Here is a 10,242-nt window from a genome sequence, read left to right as displayed (position 1 = left end):
GGATCGGAGAAGGGGGTGAAGGGAGTAGGTGATACAGGTAAAGGGAGTGATGAAGACAGAGCCTACCTCTTGGTAACGTATCAGTGAAATGAGTTAGCATAATAGTCACTTGCTAAGAGATCTTTCTGTTAATACCGTTAAGGATCTGAACATGACTTGTTCTGAACCAACCACATTTCTTGGGGAGTAATTCTAGTGGAAGAGATACAGGTAAGAAACTGTGGCCCCACTCAGAACATGCCAGCCCTGCTCAGGATCTTCTACTTACATGGTAAGAAACTAGAGAAATTCAGTTTGTAAAAGAAGTGGTCCGTATTCTGCCAACTGGGAACCGATCCAATGCTGATAAGATCATTAGCTCCTGTGACCCTAGCCGTATTTAAAGAGTATTCTCTTGGGACCCTAGTATAACATGTCTTGATTGGACATTGTAAACTAACATCCTTGTCATTCACATTTAGAAGCAAATGACTTCCTTCTAGCATTTTCACAGCCATTTGGTAGCCTGCCATGATATTATGCATTGTTCAGAATAATTTTCCATGTTACTGAGGTTGATTCCCCTGATTTATAGCTATTTGTGAAAGTTGGCTCTCCAAAGGGGTAGAAAAGTCAGGAAGAAAATAACTTTATAATAAGCCACTCCAAACAAAGAGCAGATGTGAAGTTCTTGAAATACGTTAGAATTCCATAAAGGAAAAGGCTTATGATATATTGCTCTTGCTGACCCAATTCAAATATATAGCTATTGAGCTTCTCTTTCTTGACACACAGCGATATCTTGACTCCTTGTTAGTTACTAAAATAATCACTCCTGGAAATGTGCTGTTGTGATTTGCAAGAAAGGTACACAGGCATAACCTTTGTTAGGCACTATTCTCAGAGCTTTGCTGCTTACCTCGTCACTCCACTTACATTAGCAGAATCTTGGTTAAAATTACCTATAGAGGAAATACAGAGAAATATCTGTTTATACCAATGGAATAATACACCAATATTACCAAAGATCTGGGAAGCCACTTAATCACAGATTCAGAAGGACAGCAAAGTCCTATTATAGGGTAATATACTAATAATACCAATGGAATAGTGAGCATCCTTTAGTAGAATTGTGAAATCTACACTGAAAAAAGAAAATCAGGGAAGAACTAATTTTGTTGAGTGAATCTCAACTATATAATGAGAACTCTAACTTAGTTCTCTACTTTTGTTTATTGTAGAGTTTTTAAGATCATTAATATGTAGAGTCAAAGAAAGCAGAAATACTCAATGGTTTGGTTCCATCATTTATTTCCTATTTCCTTTAAAAAGATTTCCTGGGTGGCCTCAGTTGGTTAAGTGTCTGCCTTTAGCTTGGGTCATGATCCCAGGGTCCTGGGATTGAGCCCCACATCAGGTTCCCTGCTTGGTGTGAAGCCTGTTTCTCCCTCTCCCTCTGCCCTTCCCCACTACTCGCTTACTCTCCTGTGCTCGCTCTCTCAAGCAAAATAAATAAAATCTTGAAAAAAAAAAAAAAAGATTTCTTCAGGTTCTTAGCTAAGTGTGGCTAAAGGGCAAATCTGTGTCATGGTACAAACTATATCCAAAAGAGTAGTTGTTAGTGGTACCCAAATCCATTTCAAGTTCAACATTAGACTTTTATTGCTCTGGAATGATCACTTTCAACTACAAGGATTTTTTTTTAAGATTTTATTTATTTATTTGACAGAGAGGGAGATCACATGCAGGCAGAGAGAGAGGGAGAAGCAGGCTCCTGCTGAGGAGAGAGCCCGATGCGGGGCTAGATCCCAGGACCCTGAGATCATGACCTGAGCTGAAAAGGCAGAGGCTTTAATCCACTGAGCCACCCAGGTGCCCCCAACTACAAGGATTTTAAAGAAGAGTAACAAATTCTCGGTCTTCTAGCCTGTAATTGCTCAGAGGTCAAGTACTGAGTCTTCACCAAGTATATTTCTATAGTTTTAGCTTTCTTTGTTCTTCACTACACAGAACTTAGAGTTCTTATCCCTCCAAAATGCATCTGGGACGCTTGCCAACAACTGTTTTCCAGCAGCGATGGCTTCTCCCTTTCAATGTTTCATCTGACTCCAGGGACTAGGGACTTTGCTGTCCTTATGAATTTGTAACTAAGTGGCTTCCCATACCAATGCAGTTGGGTAAAAACAGAAAAGACCCATACTGAGTATCATAAGTGTATGCACTTTACCCAAAAATAGGGACTGCCTGTTCTTTCAACACAGGCAGATTTCCTATGTACCTATATAACCCTGAACTTGCCAGATCTGTTTGATCAGGACTGGTGACTGGTCAGAGAGCAAGCAAGAGACAGTCCTGAGCACGAAGACTCCCTGACCTTCTAGTCTGTGCACAAGGGCAGGGCAAGGAATTCACTCTATTTATTAGGCCCTCCTGGGCCACACAGCTGTCCTAAGGGAAATGTAGATTCAAGTGGTTTTAAGAATGCCCCAGCTATTGAAATGCCAATGAAAGAACCTCTAATGGGTCTCCTTAGCCCTTCGGGTAAAATTTTTTTTTTTTTTAAGATTTTATTTATTTTTTTGACAAGAAAGATCACAGGTAAGCAGAGAGGCAGGCAGTGAGAGGAGGAAGCAGGCTCCCTGCTGAGCAGAGAGCCTGATGTGCAACTGGATCCCAGGACCCTGGGATCATGACCTGGGGCAAAGGCAGGGTCTTTAACCCACTGAGCCACCCAGGCACCGCCCTTCGGGTAAAATTCTTAAGGAAGGAGAATGGATTACATCACATAGCAGGTTCAGTGTTTATGCTTAAGGTTCAGTGTTTATGCTTCCTTAAACCTTATTCAAAGAACAGGACACTCATTACAGTTCTGTTTTGGGTTCTCAGTTAACCTCCCTCCATGTGTTTCTGTCTTTCCCTCCCATCTAGCTTCCTTCACCCTGAGGAGTTAATTAGCTTCTTGAAGGCTGGGCCTTTTCTCATTCATCTTTCATGTTTGTTGAGTGAGTGAGTGACTGCCCATTGAATTAGACTGGGATTTGCAGAGCAGAGTGCTTGTTCAAGGTGGTATCTAATGTGCTGTGATTAACTATTACTGTGTAGAAAAGAAAGTATCCCCCCCCCCCCCCAATATTCATTGAGATCAAGAAAGCAGGGTGGGTGGAAGTGTTTGGTATTCTTGTGGCTTATGCACCATACTTTTACTTTCTGGAGTACACACCGCAAATAATTGAATATTCAATATTGCCTGCTTCCTCTTTTCTCCAGAGAGGAGAGAGCCCCCTTTACCAGAATGGAATTATGTTCCTTTCTCTTCATCTGGGAATCAGGTCTGTTTTTACTGAGGAGTTTTTTCAAACACCTTCTCTTTATTGCTCACCCACTGATTCTGATAACAGTATCACCCATTGATACTGTGGTTATCTACTGATAACCACAGAGTTTTGACTGAAAGGAGGAAATGATGCTTCCATTTAGACATTTGCTAATGGTAGAATGATCTACAAGTGATCTCACACATCTACCAGCTGAATCAGCAAAACAGATAGAAAGCAGCAGGAAGACTATGTGGATCTCGTGAATCCTACAGGAATTCTAGATTCAGTGAGTCATAAATACAGTTAACAAATACACAGAGAACCAAAAGTGTTTCCTTCCTTTTCTTATTCCCCGTGTCTTCTCCACCCAAATGTTTTTACACCCACATCAGTAATTCAAAAATCTAAAATCAACATGAATTTTATACAAGGTAAATACAGTGTGTACAGTTGAAAATCATGGATCTAATCTATTTTCCATGTTACAACAGAAATAAATCTTAATCATATTACTAATTCATGGACTCACCTATTTTCCATAATTTCTAAATAAGAAAATCCCTCAGCTTTTTTATGGAACCAGGAATTTAACAGGAATCCTGTTAAATCAGGTTTTTAGTCATCCCTGGGTTATGCATGTGACTTATCAGAGAACAGAAAAGCAGACAGATTTCCTGTTTATAGTTTAACATTCCAGACCTAACCATTTCAAGAGGAAAGAAGAGAAAGTTCGACGTGACGGCATATTTTAATGTCATCTCATTGCTTCTCGTTGTCTGTGAAACTCCGAAACTAACTTGTGTGACACCTAGCCCTCTGTTTTCAAACTCAGCACGGACGGAGGCTGCGTGCACAGGGTAGTATGGCGGAATTGTGAAGTGGGGCTCATTCATGCCCGTATTTACTCAGCAAATGTTTATAAAACTCTGCTAAGAATCACCTTCCACCTTGAGCTGGAAATTTTTTAAATTAAGAAATTCAAATTCCTTCACTTGAGCTTTCAGTCAGAATTAGAGATTTAAGTACATGGTTATATTGTAGTGGAAATACAGTGGAGGGAATTCTTTATTTTTTTTAAATTTTTTATTTTTTATAAACATATTTTTATCCCCAGGGGTACAGGTCTGTGAATCACCAGGTTTACACACTTCACAGCACTCACCAAAGCACATAGTGGAGGGAATTCTTAAATTCTTCTCCTTGGAGGTCGGTCAAAGAAGTTAGCATGGGATCCATGTCTCTTGAAGATGATGTTGGGTGGGAAGCAGTGTGAGATGGGGAAGGGAAAAGATATAAATGTGTATCTCTGTCCACATGGAACTTCTAGAAGTTGGGGAAGCAGGTAACTAATTAAAATAGAAAAGTTCACAAACATAGTAAGATTATTTCAATATTAAAGAGCCAGTCCTATTAGATACGATGATATAAAATATAGAAATAAGTGAATTTTTTTTAAAGATTTTATTTATTTATTTCACAGAGAGAGAGATCACAAGTAGGCAGAAAGGCAGACAGATAGAGAAGGGGAAGCAGGCTCCCTGCTGAGCCCAATGCAGGGCTCAATCCCAGGACCCTGAGATCACAACCTGAGCCAAAGGCAGAGGCCCCACCCACAGTACCACCCGGGTGCCCCCAAATAAGTGAAATCTTAAAGATCATCTAGATCAGTCCCTCCTATTAAAGCTGGAGAAACTGGAGATTTGCAATGGAACTGAACTACAGAAGGTCAACCAGCTACAGAAGGTCAAACAGGATTCAAGCCCATGACTTTAAATGCTGAATAATACACCAATTAACAGCATCTTACAGGATCTGCTTCCTTTTATTAATGGAATGATGCAAGGTTGTAACACATTCAACTTTATTCAATTCTTTTCTAACATCTAACCATTTAGGAGCCTGATAAGTAATAGGAAAGCTTCCATATAGTCATTATTTGGGATACTTCTCATGCACACACAGACACACACAGACACACACACACACACACACACACATAACAAAACAAAAAACCTATATGCTGAATAGAAGGATTTATATGTGTGATATAACAATAGACATAATAATAATATTTTACATATAAATAACGCATTACACTTTATATAGCGCTTTCAGATGCATGAAATATTTCCTCCCGCATCAACTGTGTGAAGTAGCCATTATTGTCCCCCTTGTACAAATTAGGACATCACAAGTGGCAAAGCCCGGCTTCAGATCCATGTGTTCTCGCTCTGCTTACAGGATTCTTGCTGTGACACTCCTACTGCCTCTCTAAAACATGAAATAGGCAATAGATGCCTTGCACCTTCCCATATCAGTCAAGCATTAATTAAAAGTCACTGGGACCTAGCACTTTCCTGGAAGCCTTCATGGACACAAAGCAGTTTTAAGATTTGGTGTCACCTTTAACAGCAAACTCCCACAAGTTCAGAAAAAAACATAAAACCAATGAAGCACTGAACTATTAATTAGTAGAAGTTTATTGTGTACACACCAAAAAGACAGTTTGCAACCAGGGACACCTAAACCAAAACATGGAATGATGCTCAGAGGTATGTTGTTAGAACGCAGTTCACATAATCTGGAGGCAGTAACTGTTTCCTCTTCACAGCAACTGGTTACAATATTAGAATCTTCTTAAATGAAATGGACTTGTTCAGTGGCTATTTCTTATCAGTTTGGGGGTACAATTTAAGTTCTGCTTATAATCACCACAGGCATAAGCTTGAAGCAACCCAGGTCAACTGAGCCTCCCTTGTCTTGCAAAATGAACTAAATTAAATTTTGTTTATATGGCTAAACTGGTTTTGTTTGCTCAGGGAAATTTTGAGTCTGGTCTCTGTTTGTGTTTAATTTTAACATTGCAGTCTAGGGGTGCCTGGGTGACTAAGTCAGTTGCGTGGCCGGACTCTTGGTTTCAGCTCAGGTCATGATCTCATGGGTGTTGGGATCAAGACCCACACTTGTGCTCTGTGGAGAGTCTGCTTGAGATTCTCTCCTCCTGCCCCTCCCTGTGACCCCCTCACCCCCACCATCACCGTTTGCTCATGCGCACTCTCTTTCACTCTCAAATAAGTCATAAAAAAACAGTGCCATCTAGCTGAGGAAAACAGGATTGAGATGAATGAAATATGGTATAACATAGGATAGGTTTAATAAATATCCAAATTTTTAGGTTTGGCTGGCTTTAAGTGCACTAAGTATTCACTAAATGCCAAATTACATCAAGAAAATACAGTACAAGCCTACCAATGATTTATTTTTGAAGTTTTAAACCTGAACTCTATCATCAATTTCATCTACATTATCTTATTTTTTAAGGTTTTATTTATTTATTTAATGTTAGAGGGAGAGAGCAGGAGGAGGAGCAGAGGGGGAGGAAGAGGGATAAGTAGACTCCGAGGGAAGGTGGGAGACTGACATAGGGCTCCATCCCAGGACCCTGAGATAATGACCTGAGCTGAAATCAAGAGTCAGATGCTAAACTGGGCAAGGAGGCTCCCCTACACTCTTTATCTTACTTAATGTAACTTCCATGCATTGACATTGCATTAATAACTTGAAAACAAATGCAATTATAGAAAATCAAGAATAAGCCTACTATAATGCCAAATTCGGGATTGTGCAAAAATTCTTGTTTATCTTAAATTCCCACAAAAGAATAGTATTATTTGGCCATAATGAGTGTGAAACTTAAGACTTTCACATATCTAGTTTTCAAAGCCCTTTAAGTATAGAAGCATCAGTCCTTTGGTGTTGTTGGGACATTCACTTTGCAGCAGCAGACCTATTAGAAGTGTTGCCTAGGGGCCCTTGGGTGACTTATTGAGTTAAGCATTGACTCTTGATTTCCATTCGGGTCACAATCTCAGGGTCATGAGATCAAGCCCTGCATTCAGCAGGGAGTCTGCTTAAGACTCTCTCATCCTCTCCCTCTGCCCTGCCCCTCACGCTCTTTTTCTCAAATAAACAAATAAATCTTTAAAAAAAAAAAAAAAAAAAGAGGGGGAAAAAAAAAAAAAACCTGTTGCATTGCAGTTGCTTGCTAAGGGGAAGATTTTAGATAGTGTCCAAATCCCAGTCAGGTAACTGAGATCTAAACACTTGCATGTCATCACTGGTATTTTTAATAGACAGCAAAATATGAAAGTTGCTATTTCAAAAATTAGTCCCGTACTACATTTTCTGAGAGATTTGAACTTCTTTCCTAAATCCTGCTGAAAAAAAAAAAAAATAGTTTCTCTTTTGCAGCAGTTTTAGCATTATTTTATAGCTTTGTTTTCCCTGTTGCTCCACATTTTGCTATTTTGAAAACTCGACTTTTCCATATGTCATGGATAATGGCCAATTGCGTTGCCTTCTGTGGAAATAAAGATAAGAAGTAAACAGTTGCTTTCCTAATAAAAGACTTGATTACATCTGAGTTGATTTTACCATAGTATTTTCACTACGTACTGTTATTTAGTGTCATGTTGGGGACATTTAGTACTCCTGACGTTGATGACCTTTCACTCCATTTTAGTGGATGGCAATGTGATAATAGCCTACATTAAATTTCTAGCTTTGGAAGACTTTGGCACAGTGGTCCCCAAACTGGCCACACATTGGAATCACCTGGAAAAATACCGACGCCTGGGTCTCACCCGTCACCCATACACTATGACTTAGTGGGTCTGTGGTACAATCTTGGTATTGGCGTATTTTAAAACTTCCAGATGATTCTAACATGCAGCCACATTTAAAGAGGTACCACTCAGTTTAGAAGAAGTATTCCCAAAAGCCAAGCCAGAGTAACTTAGTAAAAAATTAGAAATATTACAGTTAACACGAAACTAAAAGTGTTATTGGTAAAATCTACATACTATGCTATTTCTAGGCAGTGATATGCTCATAAGTAGGTCTCTTGATTGTTTTTATGCTTGTATAAATAATGTTTTTAATAAATTTAGCCACATGGTCTGTAAATCAATATCAACAGCTCTGAGATCTTGTGAATTCCCTTCATTTTGAGGTGTAACGAAGTAACCTATTTGAGCATCATATATGTTACTAGGTAAATAATAACAAAAGACATTTCCCTAGGGCTTTTCCTATGCCAAGGACATTACATATTTTAATTTATCTATCCCTCACAACTCTTTGAAGAATGTTCTATTATTATCCTTATTCTTACAGCGAAGGAGCTGAGGGGCAGAGAATTTAAGTAACTTGCCCAATGACACACAGCGAGTAAGCAGCAAATTGGAATCTGAACTAGGTAATCTGACTGCTCTTAGCCCCCATGTTCTCCCAAAAAGAACTTTTTGTTCTATCAAGAAGAATTGAGAATCAAAATTATATTCTAGACTGTTTCTGAATACTGCAGAATACTAGCTCCCTCCCCTACTTCTGGTTGTTCAAAAATCTTTTTCAAATCTAGCAACATGTAGCACCTGATGAAATGATCATTTTGTCTTTCTCATTATTAGTGAAGTTCCACTTTTCCTGTTCCAAAAACAGAAACTGCTTATGACTTTGGTATAATAGAGCAATTATGTTTATTGAGGAATACATTTTATTGCAAGTCATATTATTACAACCTCTAAAAATAGCACCACAGTTTTAAAACTCTCCTTTTTTATGGGTTTATTTGGCTGGAGCCAAAAAAAATAAACAAAAAAACCACACCTCAGTTATGATGCCTCTCAGACACGTGTTGATCAAATACCCAGGGGCAGAGAGGGACTTGGCCAAGTGGAGCTAAAAAAATATATTCTTTTTTGGTTGGAAATAACTTTAAACTTGCAGAAAAGTTGCAAAACCAAACTCTTACAAAGAAAAGACATATTAGCTTCTAGTCAGATTTGTCTATTAAGTTTTACCCGCGTTTGCTTTATCAATTGCTCTCACTAGTATATATACACGCAGACAAATACACATACATTTTTTTTCAGTTTTTAAAGTAGATTGCATATATTATGGCCTATTACCCCCCAATACTCCAGGGTGTGTTTCCCAAGAATAATGATATTCTCTTGTATAATCCCAGTATACTTCTAACCTAATTTGCCATCTATATTTCAATTTGTTTTTTACTGGATTTAGTCATCACATATTTTGAATGTAACTTAATCTAGAAAATTTCCACAGAGCCTTTCTTTGACTCTTATGACAATTACATTTTTGAAAAATTTTATCAACACCACTCTCCTCCTCTTTTTCAATAGAACATTCTTCATTTGGAATTTGTCTCATGTCTCCCCATGATTAGGGGAATCCATACGCACAGATGGGGATTCGGGACTGAAAGACTACATAAGTGATGTTCCTTCTCAGGGTATCACAATTGAAAACACAGGTTTTTCTGTCCCTCTTTGGAGATGCTAGGGGTGATTCCCCAGTCAAGGAGTTGTCTAGTTTTTCCATGGCATAAACTGTTTTTTCTGCTAATAACTAATGAGCGATCTGTGGAGAGATACTTTAAGACCAAAGTAATATCCTTCTCCTAATCTAAATTTCCCTCCAGATTTAACATCTACTGGCAATTCTTGCCTGAGCCAATATTTACTGTGATAGTTGGAAAATGATGACTTTCCATTTCTAGCACTCCTTCCACATGTACTGGTCAGCCCACAGCATTCTGCTATAAGGAAGACTCTTCTCATTCTCCCTGTTATCGTTATGGATTCATGGATCCTTATTTTTCCTTCCATGGTTTATAAGTTATGATTTTTTTCTCAATTATTTTACTTTTTAAAACTGTTGCAGTTTTAACTAAGGGAAACACCTCCAAGCTGGCTTCCATATTTTTGGTATTCTTCTATTATTTTTTTAAACACTTCCATCCTTTCTGATGTAATAAGATATTTTAGGCTCATCTTGTAACTACCCTAACCCCACATTAGAATTAGTTGTTTCTCCAAGGAACTCTCAGTCCTTTTAGTGGGTAATGACATTGGACCCCAAA

This window comes from Mustela nivalis (assembly GCF_964662115.1).
Source record: "Mustela nivalis genome assembly, chromosome: 2".
Lineage (NCBI taxonomy): Eukaryota > Metazoa > Chordata > Mammalia > Carnivora > Mustelidae > Mustela > Mustela nivalis.
This window is presented reverse-complemented; position numbering follows the sequence as displayed.